At 37.3% G+C, this 17,568-nt stretch overlaps 1 long non-coding RNA gene across 1 annotated transcript in view; it reads left to right on the forward strand.

The window, feature by feature from the left end:
- Positions 1-1,267: 1,267 nt before the first annotated feature.
- Positions 1,268-17,568, forward strand: part of LOC129145312 (uncharacterized) — a 105,209-nt gene continuing 88,908 nt past the window's right edge. The window contains exons 1-2 of the long non-coding RNA XR_008550702.1: positions 1,268-1,412; positions 1,821-1,975. This is a non-coding gene — a long non-coding RNA (uncharacterized LOC129145312). The remainder of the gene's footprint in view (positions 1,413-1,820; positions 1,976-17,568) is intronic.

The following is a 17,568-nucleotide window of genomic DNA, read 5'->3' on the forward strand; positions in this document are numbered from 1 at the left end:
AAGAAACTGAGACCTCCTGCATCCAGTTTCATTCAAGCCTTCAGTTGATTATAGCCCCTGCCAACATGCTGATAATTCAAAGCCAGAAGAAGCCAGCTTAATGGTTCCCAACCCCCCTGGCTCTCCAACTGTACCAAATATGCCATTTTAAGCAGCTAAAACGTGGGATGATTTGTTATGCAATAACAGATAGCTAATATAGGAGACAATAGTGCTATAAATAGAAGGAATTTCCTATAGTTATCCAGGCAGACGGTGGCAGGTAGTTACTGCTCAAGGTCAACTTCACTTCCTCTTCATAGGAATGTGCATAGGAATGGGTAGTAAAGCATGACCATTGGAAATGCTGTAGCTTTTTTTTTTTTTAAGATTATTTATTTATACAAGAACTGGGGTACAGGTCAGAGGTACAGGAGGGTGAGAGAATTCACCAGAGAGAGTGGGGAGAAGAACTGGAAGACTGCCCGAAATACACTGCTGAGGGGAGCAGCCGGCAGACAGGAGAGGTCTGCCGGGCCATGTGGGTATCTCCCTGTCTGGCCAGGATCGAACCCATGCTGCAGAGGCTGTGGACAGCTTCACAGTTCTGCGCTCAACCCCCTGTGCCATCAGGGAGGCCCTGTAGCTTTGGTTTTGGTCCAGACTTTGCTCCTCAGTCATAGGCGATCTTGCAAAGCCTTTCTATGTCCATTTTTTTATTCATGTGATAGACTGAGTATATAATTTGCTCTTAACTTACATGGAGATAATACATATATAGTTCATAAAAACATTCTAATTGCTCAAGAATATTACTTGCCAGTTTTTATTATTTCATAGGTAGTAATCTCTCTCCCCCTATATTGTTCTTTGCTATGAAACTAACCCTATTAAACGCTGTTGTATTACTCTCATCCAGTTGCATTTGTAGATTTCCATTACTTTCAAAATAAACTTTTAGTGCTTTGACTCTGTATTGATTTGACTTATAACTTGAAGGGCCATCTTGTTATTTATGTGAATCTTTCCTCTGTGTAAAATCTTTGTCCCTTCACTAGTTTCATTTTTTGTGGTTTGTGATACTTGATTGAGTTCTTTCATTTCTCTTATCCTCAGTTTTCCCATCTGTGTAGTGTGCAAAATACATACCTGCCCCTCTTCACTTTTGAGGGGAGCATAATGGCAGTTGTTGCATTGTGACCTCATTTGTGAGCTCATTCTACTCACAAGGAGCCCTAGAAAGCTCCTGCACGCACAGACATAAAATAAGCTCCTGCATGCACATACACTTCCTGCATGCTCATACATAAAATAAAACAGCTACCAAAGGGCATCTTTCTGGGGCTTCCCTGGTGGCGCAAGGGGTTAGGACGCAACCTATGGACCTATCCGCAGCCTCTGCAGCACGAATTTGATCCCAGCTGGCCATGGAGGTACCCACATGGCTCAGCAGACCTCTCCTGCCTCTCCCTCTGCTTCCCTCAGCAGTGTATTTCAATCAATCTGCCTGTTCTGCTCCCCATTCTGTCTCTGGTGACACCTCTCACTACCTACACCTCTGGCCTATACCCTGGTTCTTGTATATATAAATAAATAAATCTTAAAAAAAAAAAAAAACGCAAAAAAAACAAAGGGCATGTTTCTGGACATTTCACCAATCATGAGGAGACTAACTTTAGTCTCAAGTCTCTGCAAGCATTAACTCACTTTTTGGATCAAGTACCATCAGTCTCACCTCTTGTTTCTTAATACAAGTTTGAGATGTGATTAATCACTGCTTATGCATGCTCAGTCATGTTTTATTGCCTAATTAACCTCAGACAATCTCTTGCCATTCACAGAACAATCTAAAACAGCTGCAACTCTACATTTACACACAGAGAGGAACAGGAAGATTCTTTCACAGGCTGAGGCAATAGCACCTCTGCTGATGGTTGCGGAGATGACCTCAAGTTTCCAGTCTGGACATCACTGGCCAAAGGAGCTTGAGAAATGGGTATGTTTAAATACATCCTAGATTTGACATTTTAAATAGTTCATCCTTGTGCTAACTTCTGATTTGTATAGTCCTTCTAGATTGGCTCAAAAATTATGTGGGCATGATTTTCCATTGTCTGTATTTCCTACTTATAATAACTGGAATAATGTACTTGGGAGAATTCCCTTCAAGGACCAGAAACAGTGCCTAAAAACATTACTTATGGATCTTTTCTTACCCTCTAAAAGTGTATCTTATAGGAAAGAGAGGTTGACAACTGAAAGCCAGGACTAGAGAGGCTCTTTCATTTGCCAGGGACCCAACCCAAAGTATTTTAAACTTTTGATTTTTTCTTGTTTATCACCAAATCATTTTAGTTAAGCTAAAGTATGGGCAGTCACTTTGCAATATGGTGTATGAGGAAGATTTCTGTGGCAATCTTTGCAGCTTTTTTTTTTTAATTCAAGTTCCCAGTAGAGGAACTCTAAGTTTCTCAGCATAATTTTACATATGAAACATAATTACCAATAGCAAGTGAGTAGTTTCATTGCTCTGCATTATCTGTAGCCTTCACACATCTATCCAAATATGAGTGTCACAAGTTCTTTATATAAAAATTCTGTGTTGCCGTTGATATTTCAAAGCCCCTTGAACAGAAATCTTATTATTGACCAATATAATTGAGATACAACCTGAATTCCAACGTTCAGGTTGAAATAGATAAACAAAAAAGTAAATAAATCTTAAGTATATATATCTCATTGAATTTTAATAAAATGAACACACCAATTTCTCACTTTTATTTTTAATTGACTATTTCTTTGTCAGTCATAATTTTATTTTTCCCTTAAAAGGGCAGGTAAACAATTTGAAAATTACTAGTTGTGTTACTGTATATTGATTTTCTTCTTAGTCAGATTTTAAATTAAACTGTTTATACATTGAGATCCCTTACTATTAACATAATACTATTAACACATTATAAACTGATCATGATTAATTACACTGATGTTAATTTATATTTTGTGTATATGGATATGTGTGTGTGTGTGCATGTGCAAATGGGGCTGATTTAGATATGCATGCTTAAAAATGGCCACTAGGTCATTGCTCTTAGTACTTGGCATAATATCTAAAAAATGAAATCTACTCAAAATATATGTATGTGTAAATATATGCACATATAATATATATGATTAAATTTTAAATGTGAAAAGTTACAGCTGGAAGGGACCTCAGAGACTTCTTTTGCACATGAAGAAACCAAGCCCCTATATTTTGCTGAGTGGCCCAGGGTCACACAGATTAGGGTCACACATTGATTCACCTACCTAGTTATATTACCTTCCAACACATTCAACCCAAATGCCCTATTATGATTGTTCTCTCTGCACCAAACAGTGAGAACTAGAACTCTTGCTGGCTAACACAGAGAAATCTCTTCCATTCATGGACTATGTCTCAGGAATTTCTCCTCTTCTAACAACTCAACACTCACCTTACTTACAGGTTCTGGTAGAGGTTGCCTTTAGATATGAGCTTTGGGGGAAGTTTCAGGAAAAATGCTGTCAAAACAAGCTAAAGGACTGTTGTTTTGAATGTATGCTTTAAATAGCCTTGTAAATGTATGCTTTAAATAGCCTTGAAGTTATTTTTTTGTGACACTCACAACAATAATTTGGGATTCAGATTGACAGGAAATTTATTCTCTGTTGCATCAGGGCCGCATTGAATAAATGACAGGAGGCTGTGAAAGACAGGACACTGCTGCTCAAGAGGCAGTGACCTGGTCTTTTTATTGGCGCAATAATCATACATGATTAATCATGCAGTACAGGAGAAAAAGGGTTATGGGAGGTATACAATTTCAAGAATGTATGGGGGCTACAGGGGGAGTGGGGGAGGAGTCTGTTGACCAGACATGATAATACATAATCTTCTTAAGCTATTTTCCAGATCCCTTTGGAATGTCTCAATGTTATCTCAAAGCATTTCCCAGACCATCCCCGTAGACCAACCTATCATATTAATGGCTACCTGGGCATCCCCAGGCCTGCCTCATGATGGTGGCCATTGCCCTTATGGCAGTCAGGTAGAAATGCCTTGCACAACTAGACAGGATTAAATACAGATTAATCAGAACACTCCAGGTCAAAGTATAAACTGGTTGGAATATTCCAACTTAATGGCTATGCCTTCGTTGAGGCACAAAGACCCAGGCACAGTACCCACAGTTCTCTATCTTGCTTATCAGTGAAACATAGAATTTGGATCACAGGTAGTTATTAAGCATGGGACAATCTAATGTAACAGGTGATGATAGAGTATTTGTATCTCCAGTGTAGGTTCTCCAAGGCTAGTATTCCACACGCTATTATACTGAAATAGCTATGATCTTCTCTATTCCATATGACCTTCTGCCTATCAGATACAATGTTTACATAGATACAGGCATGCAAAAGAAACTTCCTGAGAGGTACAGAAAAGTAAGAGATTCTTTCAGATCATGACCCCACTCTCCACCCCCACACACATGCAATTGGGATGATTAAAAGTTAAAGAATATACAGTGGTTGAAGCTTTATGTCTCTTGAAACATCTTTAGTTCAAGGTAACATCACTCTGGTGGACATGCTGCCTGTTAGCATATTTCTGAGCAATTTCTTCATCTATATTCTTCCTTATATGCTAGTACAACTTGCTAAAATGATGTTTACACTTCATAAAAGATATGTTCTACCAGTGATGTTTTTTAAAAAGTGGTTATTCTTTAACTCAAATCTGAATGATTCTCTTGCATTTGTGCCTTTGTTTCAAAATGCCTCAGATTGTTTTTAAAAAATAGAAAAGAGAGAGAAGAGAGAGGTATTCCTTTATAAAATAACGGAGATTAATTCCTCTGTTATTCGGTAGACAGGAAGGTGCATGAATTAGGCAGTGGTAGTATTCAATCCTGGAAATTTTATCTAGTCAGGGATGGGGGAGGCAGTGATTAGAAATGGCTTATATGAATTCTTTATTTTCATTTTCCCCAATGGATATGATTGTCATAAAGAAATTATGGTAAATCTAAGTTAACTTTTGGTAAAATAAACTTACCAATGTCAACTGTGTTGATATAGGGCAACAGACTCTGAATTTTCATAATCTCCATTACATGGATGCTTCTGGAGTAGACCAAGACACATATTAACCTTTATGTAATCATTCCACTGTGATGATAGAAGCCGGTTGTCTGTTCTCAAATAAGATTTTAATTAAATTGATAAATCCTCAGAAAAATCTATGAAATGTTTATAAAGTTACCCTGAGGATTTGCTGTCAGACTTCTAGCAATAAATGGTAATTTAAAAATAACTCAAGTTTTTACCTGTGTTGCTCCAACATCAGTGGTGATGAGTCATTGTCATTGGGCTTACTCTCCCACTTTAAAAAAATATAAAACCTGGAGTAAACAACAACAACAACAACAAAATAACTGTTTTGGTGATAGAACTGGATCCAGAGCAGAGGCACAGTAATCCTTAATGGGGGTGCCCTCAAAGTGAGTCCTATATTCATTGAACTTTTCTCCTGGAGACAATTTTCAGGCCTTGGTGCAGGGAGAGAGAGCCTTCTCAGTGAATGTGCTATAAAAAGTCAAGCACTTTTAAAACATGTTGTATGAATATATATGCCCTTTAACTCATGCAACTCTATAGCAAAATAGCAAAACAACCACAACAACAACAGCAACAAAAAAACAATTTGATTAAAAATGGGCAGAGGAGCTGAATAGATATGTTTCCAAAGAAGACACACTGATAGCCATCAGGTACATGAAAAGGTGGTCAGGGCCTCCCTGGTGGCCTAGGGGTTAAGTCTAGTGTTATCACCCCTATGGCCTGAGTTCAATCCCCAGCCAGGGAAGCTAACCCACATATGGCACAGCAGACCTCTCCTGTTTTTACCCTTCCTCCCCTTAGCAGTGTGTTTCAATAAATTCACCTGTTCTGCTCCCAACTCTGTCTCTGGTGAAGCCTCTCACCCCTCACACTTCTGGCCTATACCCCAGTTCTTATATGCATAAATAAATAAAAAGAAATCTTAAAAAAAGAAAAGGGAGCTTCCTGGTGGTGCAGGGGATTAACGTATGAAGCTATCCGCAGCCACGGCAGCACAAGTTTAATCCCTGGCCAGGGAGCTACCCACATGGCACAGCAGACCTCCCTAACTGCCCGCTGCTCCCCTCAGCAGTATATTTCAATCAATCTGTCCATTCTGTTTCCCAATCTGTCTCTGGTGAATCCTCTAACCAACCCCCCCATACCTCTGGCTGTACCCCAGTTCTTGTATGTATAAATAAATAATTCAAGAAAAGAAAAGGTGTTCAGGATCATCAGGGAAATGCAGATCAAAAGCACAATAAGACCACCTCACACCTGTGAGATGGCTCTTGTCAAGAAAGAACAAGCCCTGACAAGAATCTGGAGAAAAGAGAATCCTTGTGCACTGCTGGTGGGTATGTAAACTAATGTAACCCTTATGAAAAACATTGTGAAGTTCTTCCAAAAGTGAAAAATAGAATTGCCATAAGATACAGCAATCCGCCTTCTGGGTATTTGAAGGGAATGAAAACACTAACTCAGAGATACCTGCACCCCCATATTTATCTCAGGAAAACATACCAAAAATGTTCTTTATTTAAAAGTAATGATTTACTTAGAAATTGAGACCTAGAAAACTGAAACATTTGCTTTCCCTGTTGTGGTATGATACCTTGCCACACATTTAGTAAATTAAATCCTTTCCTCTTCCACTTTCTACCTTTTACTTGAGGAAATTGAGTGTTGATGGGTGAGTAGATGTGTGAGAATAACTGTCATTATCTAATAAAATCCACCTTTCCCTTAATTCCAGTCTCAAGAATTTATTGCATTGAATTTGAATCCGTGAATAACTGGAAGGACAGTATCTGAGTGGAAGAGCAGACAGGCACAACCACAGATAACTGGATAGACTGACCTGCTGAGCTGGATGCTGAGCATGTCTACCAAAGTGAGAATGTTTTGATCATGTATTGACATGGAGTTATTCTTCCAGACGATCTTTAGATTGGGATAGTATGGGTAAGTCCATACTGGTGAAAGGCTTCACCCTTTGGGGACATATACCCCTAATCTCTAGATGTATTCAACCAAAACATGATTTTTTTCCCTGAGTGTCATCTTAAAGTTTTGAGAAAATGATACATTTTACCTTTCATTTTACACAGATATATTGTGACAATGCAAACTACACATGAACTTAAAACACAAGACTTAAGAAAGAGCTTCCTTGGCCCATATGCCTGACATTCCACAGACATCTAAATTTTTTCTTCACTTCCACGGTGGAGGAAATGTTTGAGAATGGAGCAAGTGTATGTGTTGTCATGTCAGTCTGGGTTTCAAGTTCATGTCAGTCTCTAACTGTGTCATTGAAGAAGTTGTCTAAACTCTCTGAGATTTAGTTTCTCATATTTACACAAAGAACACCAATATTTACCTAAAGTATTACCACAAATTAAAGGAGTAGTAAAAATGTCCTTGTCCATTCCTGGTTGGATGTTACCCCTCCCTTCTCTATTCCTATCCCCTAAAATTACATGAAGTCATTTCAATATAAGTCACAAGGAGGAAGAAAGGAGACTATAGATTTTGTCATAGACTTGCATTCAGGTTTGCTTAACAGGAATCAATTCTTCACTATTTCTGTCCTTTGGATGTTATCATAAGGGTTGGGAATGAGTTTATACTGAGAACTTACTTTCTCCCATGGGTGGTTCCTGTCTAGGGAACCAATGCTTCAAAGTTTAACATTGTTTCTGTTTTCTCAGTTCACTGAAGCTATGTAAAAGCAATGGTAAACAGGAAGGCTATCCTGAAAGCTAGCTCAAGTAACTCTGCAAGGAGTGGGGTAAAGGGAAGAAGGCAAGAGGACAAGTATAGTGAGGCCAGAGAATCCCTGGAATGTATGGAGAGAATTTGGTCAAGGATCTGTTGTTATTCTCTGGTCTTAGAGAGTAGAGAAGCCCACAGTAGCTTCAGTGTAGAAGTAAAGTGGACCTGAATGATGGAACAGGGAAGCCATGTCTCTGAAGTGGTAATGGGACAGGTAGTTTATATGTTTGAATTTGTAATTTGAGGACTATTTATGGAGTTTGTTCAGTGATATCCCTGTTTATACTATTTGTGCAAATATTAATCCATCTGTTAATGATCATTTACCTAGTACAAAGTAAACCAAGGACAGAAAAATGAAGGGACAATATTACTGTTTACCCATACGTCATCCACCCAGCAATATGTATAGGTAGCACTCACAATGTCTGAGACATACAGAATACAAAATAAAAAGCCTAGTGCTTGCCCTCAGGAATGTACATTTTACCTAAGACTGTATATATCATTGTTATTCACTTTAAAGAAGAGTACACGAAATTCAATTTTAAGTTTTCATTTTTATTAATATAGAAACATGTCAACTCTATTTTCATCTGATTTTACAAAGGCTCAGGGATACCTCTGGCACTATTTAAAAATTTTTTGAAAAATATATGTGTGTGTGTGTGTGTGTGCGTGTATGTGTAATCATCTTTGGCTTGATTCTCAACATATTCGATTAGAATTTCTTCTGAGGTCCAGGAAGATACTTTTTAGCAGACTACCAGTGTGATCTTATATAATTAAAAATTGAGAACTATAGCAACTCTCTTCCTCAACATTCTCCCTTATCGTAAGATAGATGACACCAAGGACTTTAAAAGCAAAAGCAGAAGAGAACACATCTGCCATGAAATTTCCAAATACATTCTTTTTAAGTGTGTGTTGGTGCATAAACTGATTTGTTTTGACTGATTTTATCAGTGGGGCCAATCCACAAAACAGTCATGTCAATCAAAAAGTCATTTCCTTTTGTTTGTATTTTAACATCCCCAGCCTGGGGCTTGTCACAGACAAAGGTTACCTGATTACATTACTGTAGCAGACAGTTTGGTGACTTCTGTAGGAGCCATGTTGGAGACATCCATCAAAGAACTTTTCAGAGGGCAGGTCAGTGCTTAATGAAAGTGTCAATGGCTTTTACAGCAAAGTTTATCTTGATTCCAGCTAACACTCTTGATAGTAAACATCACCCATTCTCAGAATAAATGGCCTTTATAAATTTCTAACTAGGGAAAGGTAATCAAGACCAAGGGCACTTTTTGGGAGGGATCCCAAAGCTTCTTCTTTAATTTTTGAAAGAAAGGACAAGGCAGTTACAGCAAACTGGGGGTTAGATATAGTCCTTGGAATCAGAGAGACTCAGATCCAGCTCTCCCACTTACTGTGTCATCATAGGCAACTTGTTCAGTGTAGCTAGGCCATCGTTTTCTCATTGTAAAAGAGAAGAACTAACTAACATTTATTGTCCATTTATGTCAGGTCCACTGCTGAGCATTTAACATTTTAACTCTCGTTCAGTCTTCAGTGTATCACTGTTATGGAGACAATGATACTCTCCCTATCTTACAGATGATGTGACTGAGCAAAAGAAAACACCTTCTCGCTAAGATACGATTTTGAATATATAGCACAGAGCCTGATACTTATAAGGGCCAAGCAAAGATTACTGTTACTATGAATTTATTATGTTAGCCTTATTTTTTCTTTTAAAGCCTTCTCTACCAATCATATCAAAACTCATAGACTCTTGGTCTAGACCTTTTGACCAGTCCGTTATTTAAGGTGCATTGTATGAATGCATCCATGCTGCTCACCCTCCCACTATAGAAGCAGAGTACATTGAGCTCTGAGGCTGGCTCCACAGGATAATATTCTTCATTTCCTAGTGTGGGATTCTGACTGATTACACTGTGCAAGACCACAAAGCACACACTACCAAGGAGAGGTTTTATCCAAAATATTGTTAATCAGTCTTTTTGATTACTTCCAGAGGGACACATAGCAGATGCTTTGTCTGGTTTTGATGCACTTTGGATAGTTGATCCACATGTGAGTTCTGTTGGTGGCCCTCCGAAGGCTAAGGGGGGAGGCAGTGCGGCAAAGGGAATGAGCTGTTAGGTACTGGAGAGAGGAGGCAGAGATGGAACTGAATCTCGATCCCTTTCTTTTCTTTTTCCTTTTTTTTTTTTTTCACCTAATGATTTATTTATTTACTTATTGCATAGAAGAACTGGGGTGTAGGCCAGAGGTGCAGGGGGTGAGAGGATTTACTAGAGACAGAGTGGGGAGCAAAAGAGGCAGGTTTACTGAGCTACACTGCTAAGGGGAGCAGTGGGTGAGACAGGAGAGGCCTGCTGTGCCATGTGGGTTACCTCCCTGGCTGCTGGGGATCGAACTCAGGTCATCTTGGCCACCAGGGAAGCCCATGATCCCTTTCATTTCACCGAGGAGTTGTGTGATTTTGGGAAGCTAAGTACTACTACTACTTCAAGTACTTAAGTACTTAAGTACTACTACTACTTCAAGTACTTAAACTAGAAATACCTCATAGGTTTATTTTAAGACAATGAGAGAAATCTCCTACTATTCTGTCTGTCATACAACTAGATCTTGGTAAATAATACTGAAGTATGATAACTGAGTTTATGACTAAGAACACCTACCAATAATATTTTAGATATCCTTACAGGATAAATAGCCTAATAGTACAACTGGCAATCAGTACAAAGAGCGATTACAAAGATATGAACTCCAGTCAGGTTAGTGTATGACTGACTGGCACACAGAAATAATTGACTTCAGTGGCCATAATGATTTAATCTCTTTTTCATTGCGTCAATAAAGGGTAAAGCTTTTGGAAAGTAGAAAGCAGGGACTTTGTCTAAAGAAAATTTCAGTTTTCTTTGAAAGGCTGTAGTCACTGATGCAACCCTGGTACTCACCTTGGTTGAAAGTGCTTTGGAGGGTACCTGCATGGAAAGAAATTTCTTCATAATGGAATATGGTAGAAGTCACAATCCTAAAAGTCATGTTAACATGCTCTCAGCATACCGAAATCTCCTAGGCGGTTGACAGATAATCTCAAAGGCCATCTTGCCTGGCATTCCTGCAGGGGGTGGACTCTAGAACAAAGATTCCCAGTCTCAGGAATGGGGCTGGTCCCCAAGCCTGCCACACAATGGGGGAATTACCAGACCTACATGGACCCTGCTGGTGTATGCAGTGGATTTCTCAGTGGTCATCAGTGCAGACTGACAATCTAAAATGACTCCCTGATATCCTCAGGTTTTGTAGACTTGCCTCTCCACATGATCTAATCAAAGGCCCTTTAACGAATGTGGGAAGAGGCGGCCCAAAGATTGTCCACAACTGGATTCCCTGCCAACGTGGTGAGATGTGGAATGAACACAAGGTGTATACTATTCCTTGTACATCCAAGTGTAGAGCAAGATTCATATTTGTAACCTGTGTCAATCAGACAGACAGTTGAAATAGATCCCTTGTTGAAATCAGAGGGAGATATTGAAGATTAAGGGAAAGCTGGAAGGAAGCGTTCCCTTTTATCTCCATGAAAAGCTCCATTGGGTCTTATTTGACAAAAGGGACCCATGGACTTTTGAAGTCTGAAGCTTAGAAAGCAGAATCCAGTTTGTACAATCTAGGATGTTAGTTTTCAAACTGAAGCCTACATCAGAATCACGTGGAGAGCTTGTTAAAATATAGGTTGCTGGGCTTCACTCCCAGAACTTTCCATGTGATAAGTCTTATGGTGCCAGAGAATGTACTTATCTACCAAGTGCCCAGGTGACGATGAGCCCACTGGTTCAGGAAGTCCATTCTGAAAGCCAAACCTATAGAAAATTACCTAAAAGAAGCTGGGCTTGAGTTTTTATTCAACTTAATTTTTTAGGTGATGTTGCATGAATTTATATTCTTGCTTCATAACAAATGCCCCCTATATCCACCCTCAATATTTTCCATGAAACACAGTTATCAAAGGCGGTTTCCAAATATTTCTATTTTTAATGCCCACTTTTCACATCAAGGTTTGTGATGGCAGAAATTAAAATTATATCACTTTTCTTTCACTTTTTAATGTTTAAAACTTTGTGTTTTTTATATTTTACTGTTAAAGGGAATTCTGAACTTGTTTCTTTTTTACTAGCCATAAATGTTATACATTGAGCTGGAATGTTCTAGGATCTGACCAAGGTAGGAAAGCAGAGATTGGAGTGTGTGTGTGGGTATCTTGTGCAAAGCCATCATTTTATTTTCTTCAACTCCAACCTACCTATGTCTCTTATCTGAATTGTTTTTAAAAAGCTATTTTGTGTGACAAATTGTATCCAATTTTTTCCTTGTACCCTGTAGATATTCTTTCATGGACTGATGAGCAGAGCACAAAATCTGTTATAGAAATTAAATAGTGTGGTGGTTAAAGTGTGAGCTTTGTTGACAGATATGCCTTGGTTCAAATTTTAGCTCTGTCCTCTCATAAATAAGGGTTCACCTCAGGCAAGTCAATTTTTCCTTTCTGAGTTTTGTTTTTTTTCAACAAGGTAAGAGATAATGCCTTTTCTTTGGATGGTTGAGAGGGCTGATTTAGATGACATGAGTAATAACACGCATTCTATTTAGAAGCTATTACTGTTTCTTAAATATGATCCTTTCCTAACCTTTTATGTCCCTCTACAACCCCCTAATTTTAGAGTTTAAAAGATCTGTAGAGAATTAGAGAAAAATTTATTTGCTCCTACTGGATATCATGGGAAGATGCTATTATCAAACCATATGGTTTTTACTCATTTTGGTAAAATAGGGGTGTTTGCTTACTGTTTACTCTTATTTCAGTGTTGTTTGCTTAGATCAACATTGGTTAAAAGAATTCACGCAATTCAAATAAATATCTACAATCAAATTGGTCATGTTGGAATGCTAAGTTCTATCAATACAAGTGAAACCATCTGAATAACTTCTCCGCTGCTAACACAGAATATTCATGGTATGAAAGTATTTGCAGCTTAGATGAGACAAGCATAAACAATGCCTCTACATATATTTGAATACCGTAATATCATTCATACTAATTTTACCAGCTTTTATCATTAACATGTAGTTCATAACATTATACTTCTCAGACTTTAGTTCCATTCATGTGAACCTAAATTAATCTGTTCAGATGGGTTACGACAAACAAAAGAAAACAACGGCTTAATGTAAGACAAAACTAGATGTGTGTGCTGGGAGGGACAAAAGATGAAAGAGCTCAAGGATCCTGATCAACAGGCTGACTTCCCCTGAACAACTGCTTTTCCATTTGTGAATCATTCTGCTCAAGACATAAAGGTCCCCTACCTGATTTGGATCAGGTCAAGTAGTTTTCTATTGTTAGGAGAGGTTAGGGAACCCTGATAGACAGTTCCACCCATGCTGCTCTGCAGCATGACATTCCTGATGGTGGTGATATAGTAGGCACTGTCCCTCCCCCAAATAGCCTGCTTTAACCATATACATAAAAGGAATGAATGCAAAAAGAAGTGTAGCTGACTGGAACAAAAGGACATAAATACATTTGTTTACATTTTTTTTTTTTTTACCACAGATACTATATGTTTATTGTTACATCATTTAGTTTTTTTATGATTTTTTTAATATTCCCCATACAATTGCACCCCCCTTATTTTGACGCCAATCCCACCTCGCCGCCCCTCCCCCCCCCCATGGTGTGTCTCTGGTTTATAGTTGCTTGTTGATTTTGATTTTTTTCTTTCTTATACTATATGTTTATTGTTACATCATTTAGTTTTTTTATGATTTTTTTAATATTCCCCATACAATTGCACCCCCCTTATTTTGACGCCAATCCCACCTCGCCCCCCCCCCATGGTGTGTCTCTGGTTTATAGTTGCTTGTTGATTTTGATTTTTTTCTTTCTTATGTTTACATTTTTATATAGTATGTTCGTTTAACTTGAGAGAAAAGATGACAGTGACTTGAGAGAAAAGATGACATAATGACTTTGGTGTTTCAATAACACCAAAAATATCACTTTAATCTTCAACTTATCCAAATTCAGATACTACCATGCTATGGACATTGAATTATCTAAAAGTTAATATTTAATGTAAATATCCAAGATGGCAAGATAAAACTCATTAAATGGAATAATGTTCATTTGAAAGGTTAATTTATTCATACCCATGCAATGGCTATTTTGGTGTTCACTTTTAATAGCAGCAGCAATAAAAACTTTGGCAATACTGTTAATTTATTGAAGGTTATAGATAGTAAATATTTAATACAGCCCCAAACATTTTAATATTCTTTCCATTAATATTTTACCTGACAGTTTTTCTCTCATATAATCAATTTAATATTTTTAAAGCTTCATATTTTAATTGGTCTTCAATTTGGAGAGAGGGAATAGCAATTTAAGCTTAAGATATGAAATTGTATCTACAAGCTAAAGAAAAAGTTAAAAATATGTAAACCCCTTAGGAAATGGAAAATTACTCTATTCTAAAATGTATGCCATAAATTTTATATTAAATGAACACTGAATCATGAATGTTTCTTCTTTCAAATCTTTAATATTCAACAATTATGTCTCCCCTTAATATCCTTTGGCATTAAATTTAATTGACCCTGGTTGTGTAAATTAGAAACACTTGTATTATTTATGGATTTTATATGAATTAACTTTATCAGGTCTGTAGAGCTTCAGGCTACTTGCTTATTCATCATCTTCATCCAATCCCCATCTTAAAATTTTGAGATTTAAAAAATAGTTTCTATTATCATAAGACATCTATTCAAACTCTATTTTCTAATGTAGACAGCAAACATTTTATGTAAAGCACAAAGGAATAAATATTTAAGAATTTGTAGGTCATATACTATCTCTGTCACCTCCATTTCTTTTAAACAGCTCTTTAAACATGTAAAATCTATTTTGAGTTAAAGGATTGTACAAAAACAGGCTGCAGGCTGCATTTGGCCTATGACCTTGGTTTGATTATTCCTACAATGCATTCTATTTCTTTGATAAAACATTATACATACAAAAAGCTTTAAGATAATATTGTGTAAGTTTAAATAACAATTTTGAAGTGAACTACCATATAATTAAAGTAGAATGTTATAACCAGTGCCTCAAAATCTGTCTGTGTGCCATTTCCACGATTATATGATAAATTTATGCAGGGAAAGTATAGATAATGAAAGCAGATAAAGAAGAGATGATGATTCATGAGCAAGCTAAGGAGTACTGAAAGAACTGGAAGCTATTGTAAGAGAAAGAGTCAGAGGGAGATACATAAAACATGTCAAGAGTTATGGCAGGTTAAAAGCCAGGTGAGTGGTTGGGGGGGTATCTTGTAAGCCTCAACAAGAAAGAAAGAGTGTTAATCAAGAAGACTAGAAGGAAAGGGTCAACCAAGATATTTTTAAAAATTCTGAGATGTGGAGCAAATTGGACACACTGACTTTGGCAGGATATTCTTTATGATCTTGATAATAGATATTATGGAGTAGTGGTAAGGCTGAAAACCAAAATCTTGGTTGGAATGATATGAGGAGGATGTTATGTGCACCATTTAAAGAAGTTTGCAGTGAAAGGAGAAAAGAAACAAAATTATATCTTGAGGGATGTGACTTAAATGAAAGTTTCCCCCTAAAATCAGAATATTAGATGAGTTTATGCATATTTTAAAAACAAAAAGACTCAAAGAAATGCCTTAGTGATATCACCCTAACTTTTATCAGTTATCAAATGTGGAATAACAAATTCCTCCTGTACGTACAGATACGAAAGTAGCATTTATTATACTTAAAGTTTTTATAGGTTCAAAATTTGTATAGGGCACAGTAAGGAGAGAGTTTACATGTCCAATAGGGATGGGTGAACATTTTCTGTAAAGGGTAAAATGGCAAATATTCTAGACTTTGCAAACCCAGTGGTCAATATACAAATACTCCACTCAGCCATTATAGCATGAAAATCATAGACAATACATCAAAGAAAATGAATGTTCCCATAAAGCTGTATTTACAAAAATATGCAGTAGACTAGATTTGGCTGATAGGTCATAGGCCCTAATTACAGACTCCTGGCCTAAAATGTCTGAGGCTTCATCTAGAAGACTTGAAGACCTGGGGAGACTTGACAGCTATGACTGAAATGCTGTGACTCCTCAGGCATCTCTTGCTACTTCATTGTGATCCCTCCATATGATCACTCAAACAAGGCAGCTTCAGGTTAGTCACATTTTTAAAATGGTGGATCAGGGCTTCAAAAGTGAGTGTCCCAAGAAAAAGTGGCCAAATCTCTATGACATTTTGTCACCTAGACTTAGAAGTCATGCACTGTTAACTTCTATCTATTGACAGAGTCATCTTTCTACTGATAGTCTTCTATCTATTGATATAGTCATAAAGGTCCATCCAGGTTCAAGGAGAAGGAAAGGAAATAAAGTTTGCCTTTTCCTGGAAGGAGCGGTAAATAATTTATGGATATATTTTAAAACCACCATACTTAAACAGTATGGTGTTTAAATAAGCAAAAGATCAAGAGACTTTTTTCTTTCAGTAGGAAATGCTGAAGTTACAGAAGGACTTGAGTCACTGCAAAACTTTGGTCTAAAATGAAGATTGTAGTCATACTATCATTTAAAAATTTTCTTTGGAATGGTGCTGAAGAAAAAAATGGTTTGTTCCATAATTCAACTATGATAATGCTTACTTACATTCAGACTATTTCATATTATTGACCTCTTTTTGAATGTATAAATTTAAAATCATTTGATATTTTGTATTCTTAGTTTGCTAAGAATGAAATGAATAGCTGACTCTTAGAAATATAAATAAATTTATCTGGGCATGTATGGCAAGCTGAATGATGGCTCCAGAGAGATCCACATCCTGGAAATTGTGAATGATATTTCATATGGTCAAAGAAACTTTGCAAGGTGATTAAGGAACTTGAGATGGAGAAGTTATCCTGAATTATCCATTTGGGTGCTAAGTATAATCGTTATTATCCTTAAACCAGGGAGGGATAGAAAACTTTGACTACAGAAGAGGAAGTAAGAGATGTGATGATAGAAAACAAAGTTTGGATGAATACAAGGAAAAGGGAACACAAGGATTGCAGGTGCCCCCTAGAAGTTACAAAAGCCAAGGAACTGGATTTTTTCTTCAGGTCTTCCAAAAGGACACTGTTCTGCCTACAGCTTGACTTTAGTTCGGTGAAACTGACTTCAAACTTCCGGTCTCTGGAACTGAAAGAGAAGGTTTTGCTGTTTTAAGTCATCAAGTTAGGGTAATACATCACAGCAGACAGAGGAAATGAATTCCATAATAGTTTGTAGAACATTAGACTGGCACAGTTGCCTGCACATGACATCAATTGTAGCAATTTTGGAGTCTGCCAAATTCTGTGAGACTTAAAATGAAATCACAAGTGGAGAGTCTGCACATAGTACTTGTTCAATAAATATGTCTCTATTCATATGTAAGATACATTAAATAAATGATTTGATGGCAGAGGACAACAAAGTCAGAGTGATGCCAGAATGTAGAGCTGGTGAAAACCACAAGAAAGAAAAGAAACAATGAAGGAGGATTAAAATTGAGAAAGCCCAAGGG

Source organism: Talpa occidentalis, unplaced genomic scaffold (genome assembly GCF_014898055.3).
Source record: "Talpa occidentalis isolate TD23 unplaced genomic scaffold, MPIMG_talOcc4v2.1, whole genome shotgun sequence".
Taxonomy (NCBI): Eukaryota; Metazoa; Chordata; class Mammalia; order Eulipotyphla; family Talpidae; genus Talpa; species Talpa occidentalis.